The sequence below is a fragment of the Otolemur garnettii genome, unplaced genomic scaffold (genome assembly GCF_000181295.1).
Source record: "Otolemur garnettii isolate 467f Iridium unplaced genomic scaffold, OtoGar3 scaffold00229, whole genome shotgun sequence".
Taxonomy (NCBI): Eukaryota; Metazoa; Chordata; class Mammalia; order Primates; family Galagidae; genus Otolemur; species Otolemur garnettii.
The window spans coordinates 857,359-873,700 of record NW_003852624.1 but is presented as its reverse complement, the minus strand read 5'-3'; the positions used below and the strand labels follow the sequence as shown (position 1 = coordinate 873,700).

Genomic DNA, 16,342 nt, shown 5'->3' with positions numbered 1-16,342 from the left:
ATATCCCACTCTTCATTCTGCTAGCACGGACTTATTTGATATGTTTTATGTTATGTTATTTTTGTGCTTGATGATAAATTATTTTATAATTTTTCATGGGGACTGACTTGTCCATCTAAATGATTGTAGGACAAACTGAATTGCAGGGGCTTCTCTTTCCACACACACACACACACACACACACAACATACATGTAGTACACATGTGTGTGTGCATGTACTTACACAGGAGACACGTTTTAACAACTGATCAGCTCTCTCCAGTCCCCATTTTCTTTTTGTTATATTAGGTTAACGTTAAGAAAATTATCTTGCAGTTACATTGTGAAGTGGATCAATACATATGTATACTGCATAATTCAGACTTTTTAAAAGAAAAACCTGAACTTCATATTCACAAAGATGAAAATAATCTAGACCAGCAGTTCTCAACCTGTGGGGCGTGACCCACGGGAACTGTATTAAGGGCCACAGCATCAGGAAGGTTGAGAACCACTGATCTAGAATATTGCTCATCTTTTCCCCTGGGAAAATTCCTTTCATAAGCTTATGAATAATATTAAGTACTTAAGCTATGCAAGTATTTGGGCAAAAATGATTTTTGTTTCTTGAATTATAGAAGTCTTTTTCTAACTCCTTAACTTGACGTTACAGGCTTTTGAATTTCCATATTGACCTTGTGGAAGTTTTTCCAGTTTGTATTGGTGGTGAAGAAGCCACAGGATGGTTTGGAGGACTGCAGTTCATCCTCTATATTGTCTATTAGTATCTCCCTGACCCCACTTCTGAGCCCTTACATGAACATACAATTTAAGTAGAACCTTAGCATGGCTTTGGGAAAATTTCCTAAACAGTGTGTCACCCCCTACTCTTTCCTCTTCTGACAAATTTGCTATTTACCAAGGAAATTGTGAATAGCTTTGTAAACCTATTTACAAAGTTTGGTGCAGCCACTGCCTATGTAATCAATAAGGAGCTTCCACCTTGTCTGAGATCACAGTCACTAAGAGAAATTGTCAATCCTCCTAATACCAGGAATTATTGTGACATCTCTGATATTACATTAACACAAAATAAAGCTGTCTTCTCGTAATTAGACATATACTTAAAATGCGAAACACTACTGGAAGTATTAGTATAATGACAGGTCCTTATTCACAGAAGATGGTAATGACTGATAGCAGGTCTATTCTTGAAACAGGTTTTGATTAGAGCACAGTGGTGATTGAGTTTGGTGGAATGACAGATTGTTGCCTTCTTAAAGTAGTGGTTTCAGAAACAGGGAACTCCATGGAGAGTCCAACATGATCCATTGGTGTGCAGAAAGAAGATATTAATCCCATTTATTTTAATTTTTTATTTCATCTTAAATTAAGAGTTTTTGGTGCATATGTTTTTTGATCACATGATAGAGTTATGTAAATAAAAATACACAGATTAAATGTGCTCAAAATTTTGTATTAATCAATAAGGGTATGTTATCTAAAAATTTAGAAACCACTACTTACAAAGGGTGAATGTAGATAAGGTCCTTATGATGTTACGGGGAAGAACAGGAAATGGTCACAGAACAAATGTTTGCGACCTCAGAATTCTGACTCTGGTCATTCCTGGTTCCAGTTATTTGATCAATGCGGAGTTCACTAACTCTCAATCTGACGCCAGGACAGTCCCTTTTAAGATGTCAAGAAATTGCTCAATATTAGGATGTTGACCCAAGAAAACAGATATTAATCATGGTCTTTTTTTTTTTTTTCATTTTGTTTTCTCAAGGGTCCCACGGGAACAGAAAGTTTTGAGGGAGTTTTCCGTTTGTGCAAGATGACTGGTTGGGTAAAGAAATCCAAAGTTTTTTATCTGCAGAACAAATAAAGCCCGGGCAAAGGTAACTGCAGCGAATGTCTCCCACCTTGTCCCGCTGTCATGTCTAAGGTGATGTTTGTGCCGAGGTTGCACAACGGAGAACCTAATCTATACACGTCAGATGGACAGGAGGTACGTTTTAGAAATCCTGCTGGTTAAAAATAGTGACTAACCTTTATTCTTCTTGGTTTTACAGGCAATTAATTGAGGGTGGTGACGGTGTCACCGTCAGTTAAATAATGAAAAATCGACTTGTTGATGCGATATCACTAAATATTGCTTGTCAGACGGCCCCTGGGAGGCTGAATTAGAATGTTTTACTTTCCCTCCCAAATAGACATACATAGTTCTAAGAAAATACTAAAAGAGATTTACTATTCGTAGGTGATCTTGATGTTTGTTGGTTGTGGTGGTTAATGACGAGAAGGATGACTGAGTTGCCCTTATGATTGCCTGATAGTAATTACTCACCAACCTTGGAATGGACAGATAGTCTGAAAGTGTGAAACGCGGTGTGGGCTTCAAACGGTCCTTTAAAAGACAACTTTCTACTCACCAATATTGATGGGACATGGGAGAAGACTGAAGAGCTGAGGGGAAGCACTTACTGGGGAAAAAATGATGAAATGCTTTTTCTCTGAGAGATCTTTACTGACCAGATGTTTACTTATTTGTTTTCTTTATTTTGGCTCTTTGTTGTTTGCCGTTTCTGTGGGAACTTAAGGCTTGTAAATCTGGGTAAAGAGGAATTTGAGATGAGATAGTCACGAAGTAAGATCACGAATGAGCCCAGAGCCAATTGTGGATAAAAGCTGAGTAAATCACGGAGCTGATCCCTCATTTTTAAATCAGTTGCTAGACAATTTTATAAGCCTTCTCCAAGGGCATGTATCATCCAAGGTTATTCCTCCAAGAACCATCTTAGAAAAGGTTTACCTATTAAGAACAAAGTGGTGAGAGTGCGACTCTGCCTGAATTTTGGATGTTTGGAAAAAAGGAATCCCACTGAGACTGAAGATGAGAGGTGGGAGATTTACAGAGAATTGTTTTTGCCCACGTGAGTATAGAAGGATCTGTACATATTGAATAACTGTAACATTTACTGGTATAATTATGTAAAGCTTAAAAGAAAACCCCAAATTTTCGAGTATGCAAAAGACAAATTCCAGTTTCTAAGCCTAAGCCCTGCTGTGACCTATGTTTGTGATTTCATGTATGAGCAGCTAGTTAAGTAGAAAAACTAATGGCAGGAAAGTTTAGGTTAGTTGCTCGGAAGTACCTCTACTGGAGACTGTGGGCCATTGAGCCAAGGTATAAACGGGGCTGGATTCTTTCAAAGAGTTCAGAGGAGACAATTACCTTTCTGAGTGTGTAAATTTGTAGTTTTTCCTGGCCTGGAAAAAAAGATGACCTTTGGAGTTCCATTGTCCTCTAGGATTCTATCAGCCACCCATCTAGGGCTTGCAACATTGTATGTGTGAATCGTCTGTTCTGCTATTAAAGGGACCTACCTTTTGAGGAAGGTTCGTGGCTGTGGGGACGTGTGAATGTTGAGAGACAAAGTGAGCCTCATGAGTGGAGGTGATGGAACCGATTTGTGATTCAGAAGTGGGCTTTGAAACCCGTACAGCCTATAAGATTATTCCGTTAATTATAATACAAACATACCAATATACACAAATCACCAGTACAAGTGGTTATATACCTAGGAAGGTGAAGGCATTGGGGGGACAGAATAGAAGCAAAAGATGAGGAAGACAGAGGGCTGGGGGGAGAGAGACGCAGTGCACACAAGGTGTGGGGCTGGCGGGCCGCACGGTCAGAGGGCCTGGTTTTCCAATTTGGCACTAGGCTCGGCGAGTCTGTTTATTCAGCCCCAGTATCAGACGTTCCCTTTTCCTGCCCAAAGAAGTCCCCTTTGAAGAACTGCTCTGCTGGGGAGTAGTTTCCCCTTGGTTGGGCTAGTCCTATTTGCAGTGCTGAAGGAAAAGAATTGGAAATGCCACAAGAATGTTCTTTACAGTGATATTCCAGGGCCACGTGAGGGGAGGATGAAATAGCTGTAAAAGATGTATTTCCTGATTGAGGCACTATTTTCCCCTCTCAAGTGAATTTAGCGCTGAACAAAGGTGTCACATGAATGTGATTGGGGTCAGATGATCTTGGGTACCTCCAGCTCTGTGTGGACAGGGTGAGGCTGGGGGTGTTGCAAGTGTGTGCAGGCTTGGGGAGAGACCATGAAAGGCAGAGAGAATTCACAGGCCCAGCCACCCAGTCTTGCAAATCTTCATCTGCAGAGGAATCAGCAGCAGTCACATACCAGAGGACCAGCCTCCATTTTCAAAGCTAAGCAGATGGAACGTTATCTAGTAAATTGAGGGGGGACGATATTTATAATCAAAGCAATGTTTATAATTCAGAGGTTAAAAATTGTACTTTGGTGTTTGATATTCATTTCTTATATTTCAGGGACATGTACTTTTACAAAGGAGTTTTTCATCTAGCCTTCCTGTGAACACTATAAAGTAGCTGGGGTAGATGGCGGTCTCCCGAATGTTCTTCTCTGGACACAGATGTGGCCAAAGAAAGAGAGCTGGTCTCCTAGCTTGTTACTGGCAGGAGCAGAATGACAACCCAGGCCTCTTGACTCTTGGACTAGGTCTCTTTTCTCTGTGCTCTTGGGACCTATACAAAGGGACAGTGGGAGTTTCAGAAAAAAGGAAGGGGACATTCTCTACCTCCTCCCAGGCACATAGAAAGTACTGTGACTTTGAAGCCACTGCTTTTCTGTGCCCAAATGCTCTCTCGGGGATTGGCCTTAGGGAGGAGATTCAAAGTGGAAGCTTCAGAGGGCAAGTCTCATATTCTAGTCACCGTGACTGCCCGTGCCTGTGGTTGGTTTGTTCAGCCTTTACTGCATAAAACAGGAACATTCCTTTCTCCAGAATGAAAACTGTTCTTTATTCTATACTGGAGGTGAACCTTTTGAGTAAGAGATGTCCTTTCACAGTGAGGCCTGGTTTCCAAAAGAGGGGATGGGATTCTGACTCTCTCCCTGATTGCTGGCAGAGAAGCCTGTGACTCAGTGACTCTTGGAGCCCAGGAGTAGGGTCCATGCATAAGAGGCACTGACAATGTGTCCTTCACCCAGGAGTAAGAGAGAACCAAGATTTCCTCCAGAGAATATGGAGTCTCTTCAGATTCTAGTTCAAGGGGAAATTAGAAGAGATGTTACTTACGGGCTGATTTTGCTGCTTTGACACACAGAGCCTTATAATTTATCTGTTTCTGGATATTTGTCTTCTCTCTATATGTAGAGCTGAAGTTGCTGGACATTTGAGCCAGTATCTGGTAATTATTTGTATCCTCTAAGGCTTTCTAGCACTTAAAATATCTGATGAATGAATGGGAATTCATTTTCAGCCAATCCCTTATCCTAGTGTCTCTCAGCTTATAGTTCAAATCAGAATCACTTGGGAAACAGATAGTTGTTCTTTGAAGTAAGACCTGAGATGAATGTTACATGTACCAATGTTTGAGAGTTACGGCTTTAGTCTTTTCCCCCTTGGCTTTGAAAACTTATTATAACTTTGAATAGTACTATATTGGCACAGTGTAATGTTTTATAATTTGCAAAGTTTATTCCACGTGTTTGTCTAATTTAATCCTTATTTAATAAGAGGCTGATGATGTGAGTTCTTTTCCCACCCATTATACAGAGTGGGGAACAGAGGAGTGCTATTCTCTGGATCACACAGCTGGTTGTGTCAGAGCCTATACTCATCCCATGTCATCTGAGTCCAGGTACAGCATTTTCTTCCCCACTAAGCCCCATGGCTCTATACCTTTGTCAGGTACAGCTGTTCTTTGTATGAAAGGTGCTATTCCTGATATTGCTTGCTGTCCCCATAGCTGGGACCGTTATGATGATCTATATGTGTAGCTACCAGAAGCTAACATAGTCTGTATTCCTAATGGAGTCCATAGTGGGATGAGAGTCCTTTCATGCAAATATTACAATAAAACATTTTTGTTCATTATCAAATTGGAAAAGCATACCTGGGAGCTGTGAGAGGTGAGGGTCCTTTCGGCGAAGGATGGTCTGTTTGTTTGGTAAAATGTGAGTTGAACTGTGTTCTCCTGACTTTTCTTCCCATCTCCTTTTACTGAGGAATAATAGAGAAGGGACAAGAAATGAGACAAGACCCTTGAACTTGCTCTATGACCTGGAGTTTCAGTAATGGTCTGGCTGACTCTATGGCTGTGGGCTGGTTTAGATGTCTGTGAGGTTCACAGCTGGAGCCAAACCAGACTCCTGAGGACATAGCATGGACGTGTGGTGTGCTGGGAAGGTGAGTAGTTTGCATCTCACTCAATTCCAAAGATCAGAATGCTCCAAAGCTCCCTTGATGCTGAAGGGAACATGTAGCCACACTTTGAATAGCAATTTAGTGGTTGCCAGAGTATTCTGAACAGAACTTTCTGGGTGGTTGTTTATTCCTCGATTAATTGCAAAGTACAGACAGCCATCAGAAACTGAGAGTTGTCAGCTGAAAGAGAAGGTGGATCTGAAACTTTTGCTTGTACCCAATTCTCTTCCACTTAGCTGGGAAAGGACCTCTTCTTTAATCATGGAGTAATAGATGATTGATATGACCGTACCCTGATTAGAAAAGGTTTCATTTTACTTGTGCATGGTACATAGAATTAGTTAAGGGTTGCATAGGAAAAGAAGTGATGGACTATTGTTCACATTAAATTATAATGACAGCCTTCCTAACCACTGTGTATTTATTATGTAAGAAAAGAAAATGTCTGGTAAAATTCTGTATAGGTTAATAACACCTTCATAATATACTCCGTCTTTTCTATTGACTTGAATAGCCCTCCTACTGACTTTTAATGGATTATTAGAGTTAATTACATCAATTGCAATATAATTGATTCTTAAATACTATGTAGAAACCTCATACAATTATGGAAAAACAAAAGTTATCTAGACATCTCAAATCAAAAAAGATTTGGAATTCCTGCACATTTAATTTCTGATAATCACTAGTCAGTTTGGACATTAAGATTGCATGGTGTCTTGTTTTCTTTTTGCTAGGTTTTGACAGAATTGATAGTTTTACAACATTTAACTCAATATGCATGGAAATATAAGATTAGAGCTGTGAGTGCAATTTTTTTTCCTAAAAAAAGATTGCTTTATGGCTTAAAAGCTGAAATGTATTACCTGCCTAACGCTGACAGAAGCAAACTCAAGGGAAAATCAAAAGTGGATTTCATGTTGGGTTTTAGAAATCTCTTTTCCACAGGTGTAAAGATTCCTGTAGGTCTTAGGGTCTGTTACTGGAGGGCTTTAAAATATGACAAGTGAATGAATTGCCTGAAGGGACAAAAAACCCAAGAAAACAAAAAAAATCCCATTTTACTACCTAGATATAGGCTATGTGTTCTAATGTCAAAACCACTAGTTGAAAAGTGAAACATCATTAATATGTGTTATTTGATGTCATAATGACTAAAAGAAATACCTGTAATAGAGTTGTTTGAATGCAACTTTTTTGTTTTTTTACTGATTTTTGGGAAGGTAATTTGTGGGTATTCACAATTACAAGTGAGAATTCTACTCGATGCACTGGAGAGGCCACTGGAATGGTGACCAGCAGACATCATGTTTTCTGTTACTACTTAGCTGGATGACTTCACCTGTCTGGGCCTTATTGCTTTCTTCTGTAAAATAAAAGAGAAAGCCTCCAATCATCTACCTTGAACCTCTTGCCTTTGAACTCTTGGTACTTTTATTGTCTACAGTAGCTCTTTTGATTCTTAATATGAGCTTCCTTGTATCGATATGCATATGCCAATATCCCTTACATGTGTGTGTATCTTATCTTCTCTGCTAGGTTATCAGCTTCCAAAAACAAAGACCATCTGTATACATCTCTGTTTCCTTGTAACACATGCTATAGTTTCCTAGCACAGAATAGACTATTGTTTTTGTTGATTGGGCATCCAATCTAGAAGAAGTATTTTAATTTTTATCCCCTGGGACTCTTGATACGCTATTATAATAATAATGACAATATATTGCATTTATTATAACATTTCAAATTTTAAAAGCAATGCGAAATATATGATTTGATTTTAGAAAATGTTAATTGAGCTTTCAATCAGGTGAAATCAAGATGTAACATTTTACTCAATTTTTCTGTAAATTGAGATGCAGTGCATACTACCTATTTCAACCAAAATGCAAACGCAGACTATCTATTCAAACTGGGATGTTGAATGGAACCTGAGCAACCTATTCTAAAGTTCACTTGGAAGGGAAATGCAAGACAATAGTCATGAAAAACCAAGCAAAATTTAAAATGAGTAGAGACCTGTCCTAATGGTTTACCAAAAGAAATTATATATCTTATGCAATTCAGTACATACGTATAGTCATAGAGAAAACAACCAAAAAGATTAGAGTCCAGAGCAGACATAAGAATATAGAGGAATTTAACAGATATTATGGAGGCATTTCAAATGAGTGGCTAAACAGTAAATGGTACTGGGACAACTGGCTCTCCATCTGGACTTGTGCTATACACAAAAGTAAATTCCAGATGGTATAATGCTCTAAACATACAAATCAAATCTATACCAGTATTAAAAGGAAATATAAATGAATTTTAAAATATTAATTTGGATTAAAAGGTCTTTGTAAACTAGGTGAGAAATCCAGAGGTCATTAAGGAAAATCTGACATATTTAACTTCATTAAAAATAATTATAAAAAAATTTAAAGGGGGCAGTGCCTATGGCTCAAAGGAGTTGGGTGCTGGCTCCATATACCAGAGGTGGCAGGTTCAAACCTGACCCCAGCCCCCCTCAAAAAAAAGTTAAAGGAAGAGTGACAGATAGGGACAAAATATTTGAATTACACATTACAGGAAAAGGGGTTACTATCTATTATTGAAAGACTGCTTACAAGTGAATGAGAAAAATATAACTAACTCACCTTAAAAAAATGGGTGAAAGATATAAAATAAGCAATTTTCAGAAGAAATGCAAATGTCTAGCAAACATATGAAAAATATATTCAACATCATTAGTGGTAAAAGAAATAAAGAACGTGCATTGCGATTTTCTACCTATCATATTGGAAAAAAATTAGGGAAGTTTATTGGACATAGTTATAAAGAATGAATATATTGTATAAATTGTTAAAGACAGACATCAGTACTATGTCGTTAGGTGAACGATGTAAGTTGTAGAACAATTGGACATTATAGTACATTATTTTTGTAGTACTTTTTCCAAAAGTATGTGCATACAAAATATGTTTTAACAATTATTCGTGCATTACAAATATAAAATATTATAGTAGTTATCTCTTGGGATGGAGTTAAGATACATATAAGTATATACCTATATTCTTTGGATAACTTTTCTGCTAGAAAACATTCCCTTTACTCTGTTTATTTAACACTCATCACGCTTTATAACTGATCTTTGGGAGGTCACTGTAAGTCCTTAGAGGATTTAAATGAATGAAGTATTATGTAACTATAGTGAAATATTTTATGGAATCTCAGCCAATTCTGATCAAATTCTTCAAATCAATCTTGTTGAATTGGGTGGAGTGAAAAGGGTTCTGACCCTAAACCGTGGCTTGAGTCATATCTTATCAGCAACTCTTCTGTCTTTATGTTCCCAAGGTTTGTGCAAGGGCTACTAGATCTGCCTCCTCTTAATTACTGCACGTGACATTAATGGCACTCCCCACCTGCTCCATGAATGCCCTCCATGTTAAAATACATCTCAACATCCTGGAATCCGGACCATCGGCAGGGTTAAACAAGTCAACATAAATAAAGTCTTGTGATTAGTCTGAACTTGCTTCCAAGTCATTTGTTAGCAAGGAGTTAACAAGTTCAGACCTTTGGTCATCTGGGTCTTTAAGGAAAAATTTTTTCCCCATTCCAATGACTTCCTGTTCATGGGAAAATGAGAGGAAATGAACCTCTAACAGGAGGATGGACCCACCCTTTTCCAGTCGTGTGGCTAATTTGTCAGGTGTAATATTGGCACCTGGTGGCTTGTGTTGGCTTCCTGCCTAACCATGCTGGGGAAATATCCAAATACTTGTAATAGGTGGTTGAAGACTTCAAAGCCATTTGTAAGAGAAAAGGATGTTGTCGTTAAAGAACTTGATGGTGAATACTCCCCATCATTTAGCGATGTCAAGATAAAAGGAAAATTTTAAAAACACATTAGAGTTTTTCCTCATGTATCATATGACCTGTTCAAACAAAGCAATGTAATTGATTTAGTAATAATAAATATTCAAATATATATGTGTATATATAGGTTGAATGTTTGGATTTGTTTTTGAAAATTTAGCAAAAATATCAATTATTTATAAGAGATTACAAATTATTTCTTTAAAAATATAGTTCTTCTTGCTCAAATTCATCTTTATTAAATAAGCCTCTTTGTGTCTGGTAATGGAACTGTTGCCTTTGAATCCAAGAGGATAATAACAATAATGTTGAGTGGGCCTGATAAATGAAAAAGGATGACATGGGTTTTCAGAATCCATTAGGAATTTTGGATGGACACAGCTGGTTTGGTTCCATGACTTTCAATTTTTAGCGAGAAATAATCACTACCTTTTGAACAATGGTACGGTTAATTGTCCAGCAATTCAAGGTAAATTTGTCCATGAATGAGGATTAACCAAACTGTAATCAGTAGTCATTAAAACATGATAAATGCTATATAACAATGGAACTTATTTTAGTTTTTGTAATTAATATGAGCTATATTACCTTAGTGCATCTAAAACTCTCATGGCAGAGTCAACATTCATGGAATTCATGGAAAACAAGAAAGAGTAATCTACCTAGGCCATACTCCATAGTGTCATCATCTGTAAACGTCAATCAGTTAATTGTTTCTGTCAAACAATCAACAAGTATTTGTTGAATTTTTGTTGGCCTAATACAGTCTTAGAAAATTTTAATAGATTATTAATTAGATAAATATTTATAGAGCATCTGCTCTGTTGAAGGGTATATAATTGCATTTGCTCTGGCAGACTGGATGGCTTCCATTAGGGAACAGCAAGAATGCACTGCATAGGGGTTCTTCAACCCCAAGAGTTGATGGTAAATGGTTTAAGTTTTCAGGACGGTTACAATCTACTCAGCAGACAAGCTTGAAACATAAATAATTAGAAATAATACATAGTATAATATAAACTATAAATGGTATAAGGACTGAGAAAAGGTGAGATTGGTGTTGATCCAAAAAATCTTGAAGGAAGAGGTTAGTTAGCAGAATCTTAAGAATGAATAGTATTTAGACAACTAAAAAGGGAAGTAAATAATGGCCATTGTAAGTGGGTGGGAACTGGGAATGAGTCTAGAGTGAGATAGAATCTTTGGGGAGGTCCAGATGACTACAACATTGGTTTCAGTTCCTGTCTGGTGGGAAATAAGGTAAATGGGTTGGGTGGCAATAATACAAAAGGTTCTTAAAGGGTGGGGTGGGGCAATGTGATCTACATAGCAATTTAGGAAGATTTTCCTGATAGTGATGACTATGACAGGGAGAGGTGATTTGGAGGAGATTTGTAAGGGGGAGGTCTTGTGGGACAAAGAGTTAAAACACAACGGTAGGTAGTGGTGGTGGAAATGGAGAAAGGGAAATAAATTTAAAAGACATTTGGAAGGAAGGATGGGAATAGGTGGCATTGAATATAAGGATTAGAGAAGGGAAAAAATAAGTCAGAGGTAACTCCAAAATTTCTATCCTAGAAAACTGGATGATCAATGACACCATTGATGTCTTGATGAAGGAAAATGAGAAGGTCTATTTTTGGACAGATTAAATCTGGGATCAATTGAGATGTCTGCTGGGACTATCTTACTGGCAATTAAAAACATGAGACTAGAGAGTAGCCAAGGGGCCAGAAAAAAACATGAAGAATTGATGATTAGCCACTTATGGGGCTCACTCCCATAAACCCAAATTCCATAGCTGGATTTTCAAGGCTGCTGTCACATCGACTCATATCGCCCCTTCCAAATTATCTTCAGCTACCCCATAGCTAAAGGTAGTCTGTACCCCTCCTCTTGATTCAGCCAGTCAACAAATTACTCTTTTTCCCCCTTCATGACTGAATTCTTGCAATTTGGCTTGCCTGGAATCCTTTCCCTAGACCTCTAGTTATTAATATCTCCTCAGCTTTTAAGACCACCAGCTCAGGTTCCTCTCACATCATGAAAATGCTTTTCCAAAACTCTAGACCACTCTCTTTCTCTTGTTTGAACTCCGATATCATTTGGACATGGCTCTATTTGTATAAACACTCCATCATATACAAGTGTACATTGTTTAATCAGGTAAAACATAAATGCCTGCTTTGTCAATAAAACTATTAATGCCTTGAGGGTAAGGCTCAATATCCCTTTTGCATCAGTTAGGAATTATATTTCGTTGCTGAGACTGAGGCTCCTAAACAGTGGCGTAATAAAAATTAAGGGTTTTATTTTTCTCATATTATGAGAACTGTGGAGACAGATAATCCAAAGCTGATTTGGCACATCTTGGTAAGAGCAGAGACTTGGCCTCTCTCCACCTTTTTCCTTAGCCTTCGTTGGCATGGATTTGTCACTTTAGCATCACAAGCTCTTTGATCCTCTGTGCATACAGCATCTGTGCTCCGGGCAGAGAGAAGTGGAAAGACAAGGGGTAACCTGGGCTTGGCGACCCGATCAACCCTGCATGCAGTGTGTTTCCCCGAATGTTCCATCCCACAATCTCTGCTTATATTTTATGGGTTAGCAGTTAGATATAAAGCCACTCCTATTTGCAAGTAATGCTGCAAATGTTTTTCATTTGAATACTGCATTATTGTAGCAGAGAGAAGAGCTGCTGGTAGCTAGTAGGCAACTAGTTGCCTGTGCTGTCTCTGTCTCTTTCTGTCTGTTTCTATGTATTAAGGTAGATACTCCCACATGCATATATACATAAACATTTTTGTTCAGTTACCTACATACTTGTTCTGACAATTAAGTTTGTGAACTCATCCTAGAAAAAGTGCTACAGACCTCATTGCTAAATATCACTATGGTCACCTTTGAAGCACTCCCCTTGGGAAGCTATGTACTGATACTAGCACCTAAGTCCATCCTTCAAAGCAATTTTGGAACTCTTTCTGGAATGACCATCAGAGATGTTGTACTAGCCCTGATGTCCTCAATGTCATAAAAATGTCTTCCTTTCAATATTTTCTTTATTTTCAGGTCAAGAAAAAAGTCACTGAGGGCCATATCAGGTGACTAGGGAGGGTGTTCCAATACAGTTATTTGTTCACTGGCTAAAATCTCCCTCACAGACAGTGCCGTGTGAGCTGGTGCATTGTTGTGATGCCAGAGCCTCGTTTTTCTCATGTTAAGATTTTTAGTTAAGATTTTCCTGTTTCTCTACTAATGTTTACGTGGTCTGCTATACTTAGAGTCAGCTGACAATTTTGGTGCACACATTGATGAATTTTTGCCATGTTTTCATCAGTTCTGCTTGGTATTGGATGCTCTGACCTCTGTTCATCAGTGATGCTTTCTCTCCGTTCCCAAAACCATCCAATCCACTTGTGCAATGACATTTTTTTCTTGGCATTATCCACATAAACTTGAACTAACACGTCCCTGATTTCACTTCCACTCTTGCCAAGTTGAACAAGAAATCTGTTGCCTATTCATTGCTCTTATTCAAGTTCCGACAGTCTTGTGACAGCACAAAAACACTCAACAATAATGAATGCCACTCAGCAAGACATCACCACACATGAACATGAACACAGCTGTGAGATACTGACATACAAGGTTATGAAATTTTACCAAGTTGTTTGTGCAGTGCTGCCAGGGTAAGCACACAGAAGGCAAACTCACGAACTTAATTGTCAGACCTCTGCTCACTTTGAAGGTTATTCCAGAAAAAGAGTTCCAAAATTGTTTTGAAGTTTGGACCAAGTACTGTCATTGGTGCACTGTTTCCCCGGGGAAGCACTTCAGTGGTGATCACAGTGATACTCAGCAATGAGGTGTGTAGCACTTTTTCTAGGATAAGTTCGTGAACAACCCTAGTTGTTCAATATATGTGAATACATGTATATCATTTATGCATATATGTATATTATTTATAATATATGGACAGAGACAGAGATCATGCTATATCTCTTTTTCTGTATCTATTTGAAAAAGAATATATATGTTATTTATATATATGTATACACAGGGAGAGATTACGCTATAACTTTCTCTCTCTTGCCTCAGCCTCCCAAGTAGCTGGGAGTACAGGCACCTGCCATAATGCTAGGCTATTTTTGGGGGGGGAGGCGAGGCTGGGTTTGAACCTAGGTCTGGCACCCTACTCCTTTGAGCCACAGGTGCTGTCTAATGCTCATCTATTTTTTCAGAGATGAGATCTCCCTCTGGTTCAGGCTGGTCTCAAACCTGTGGGCTCAGATACAGGCATGAGCCACCACACCTGGCCAACTTTCTCTTTTTGTGCTTAGAAAAATATATACACATCTACATATACGCAAGTAAGACATTGTTAAAACTGAGCAAAACTGAGTAAATATTATGAGTGTAATCTGATGTATTAAATATTATGGTAATTTTAATAAGCACCTATTATAGTAAGGCATATGTGGTGATATTTTGATGTAAATAACTATGATTATTATTTATATAAGATTAAAATAAGCTTATTCTTTTGGATTGTCATAGTAGGTTCACCTAGTTTGCTAGTGTCTATACTGCCATTATCACTGTTGAAAGGAATCTCTGAGAACATTCATACCTTCATACTTCTTAATATTTGAAGGTACTGAATTAGTGATCTGGAATTTAATTTCTGCATTTTAAGTCACTCATTTTGCTTCCTTCTCCACCCTATGATTTATTTTTATTTTCATTTTTATTTTTTTTAGAGACAGAGTTTCATTTTATCCCCCTCAGTAGAGTGCCATGGCATCACAGCTCACAGCAACTTCCAGCTCTTGGGCTTCGGCAATTCTCTTGCCTCAGCCTCCCACGTAACTGGGACCACAGGTGCCCACCACAGCGCCCAGCTATTTTTTTGTTGCAGTTTGGCCGGGGCCAGGTTTGAACCTGCCACCCTTGGTATATGGGGCCGGTGCCCTACCCACTGAGCCATAGGCTCCATTCTCACTCCATGATTTAGCCAGTGATCATCAAGCTGTGCTTGAGACACATTTTTGAATCTTCAAATTTTATCAGCACATATGGAGAAATGGAAAGACTCCAGAGGAAAAGCAGAGAAAAGATGTTTAAGTGTTGAGTGAAAATTCCACACTCTTCTGGCCATTGTAACAGAGCCTAACAGAGGCTGGAGAAGCAGCCTGAAAGTGACTTGATCCATTTAAGAGCAGAGCTGTGATTAGGACTCAGATCAGTTAACTCTGGGCTCAAGGCCATTTCTTCTACATTATTCTTGTTATACTTTGAAATAAATCTACACATTTTTTTTTTTTAGACAGAATCTTACACTGTCACCCTGAGTAGAGTGTCATGGCATCACAGTAGCTCACAGTAACCTCAAACTCTTGGGCTCAAGCAATCCTCTTGCCTCCACCTGCCTAGGAGCTGGGACTACAGATGCCCACCACAATGCCTGGATAGTTTTTCCATTTTTAGTAGAGACTGGTTTGTTTTTATATTTATTTATTTATTTAAGACAGAGTCTCATTATGTTGCCCTCGGTAGAGTGCTGTAGCATCACAGCTCATAGCAACCTCAAACTCTTGGGCTTAAGCGATTCTCTTGCCTCAGCCTTCCAAGTAGCTGGGACTACAGGCACCTGCCACAATGCCCAGCTATTTTTTGGTTGTAGTTGTCATTGTTCTTTGACAGGCTGCATTTGAACCTGCCAGCTCCAGTGTATGTGGCTGATGCCCTAGCCGCTGAGCTATAGGCGCTGAGCCTTTTTTTTTTTTTTTATTTTTAGTGGAGACAGAGTCTCACTCTTGCCCAGCCTGGCCTCTAATTCCGGAGCTCAAGCAATCCACCCGCCTCGGCCTCTCAAATTGCTAGGGTTGTAGGCATGAGCTACAACCACTGCTACATTACCCTTAACAGTGCAACAAGGGTAGCAATTTATAATTGTGTGGAACTGTGCAGAGTGCCTCAGTGGTATCATTTATACCTTTAGATCAGGAAGCGATATCCAACTCACGGCAGGTAGCAGAAGGGCAGCAAGTAGGATGTCCTCTCACACTCCTTGGCTGTTATAGGACTTTTCACCTATAGACGGCACATCCCCACTGGGAGCTGTTAACCAGGCCAACAGATCAGAATACTCCAATCTGAATCCCGTGGATTAACCTTTGGGGATAAGGTGACATTTGCTTGCAGGGCCATTTGCTGGCTTCTCTTCCTATTCTTTGGTTTTAG

The 16,342-nt window shown here is 38.8% G+C and overlaps 1 long non-coding RNA gene across 2 annotated transcripts in view; it reads left to right on the top strand.

The window, feature by feature from the left end:
* The first annotated feature begins 2,000 nt into the window (after positions 1-2,000).
* LOC111722279 overlaps positions 2,001-16,342 on the top strand; it is a 36,901-nt gene continuing 22,559 nt past the window's right edge. The window contains exons 1-3 of one of the 2 annotated variants that reach the window (XR_002771123.1): positions 2,001-2,919; positions 5,582-5,666; positions 6,043-6,214. This is a non-coding gene — a long non-coding RNA (uncharacterized LOC111722279). Of the gene's footprint in view, positions 2,920-5,493; positions 5,667-6,042; positions 6,215-16,342 lie in introns of those variants that run through there. The other variant, XR_002771122.1, reaches the window with a different exon arrangement.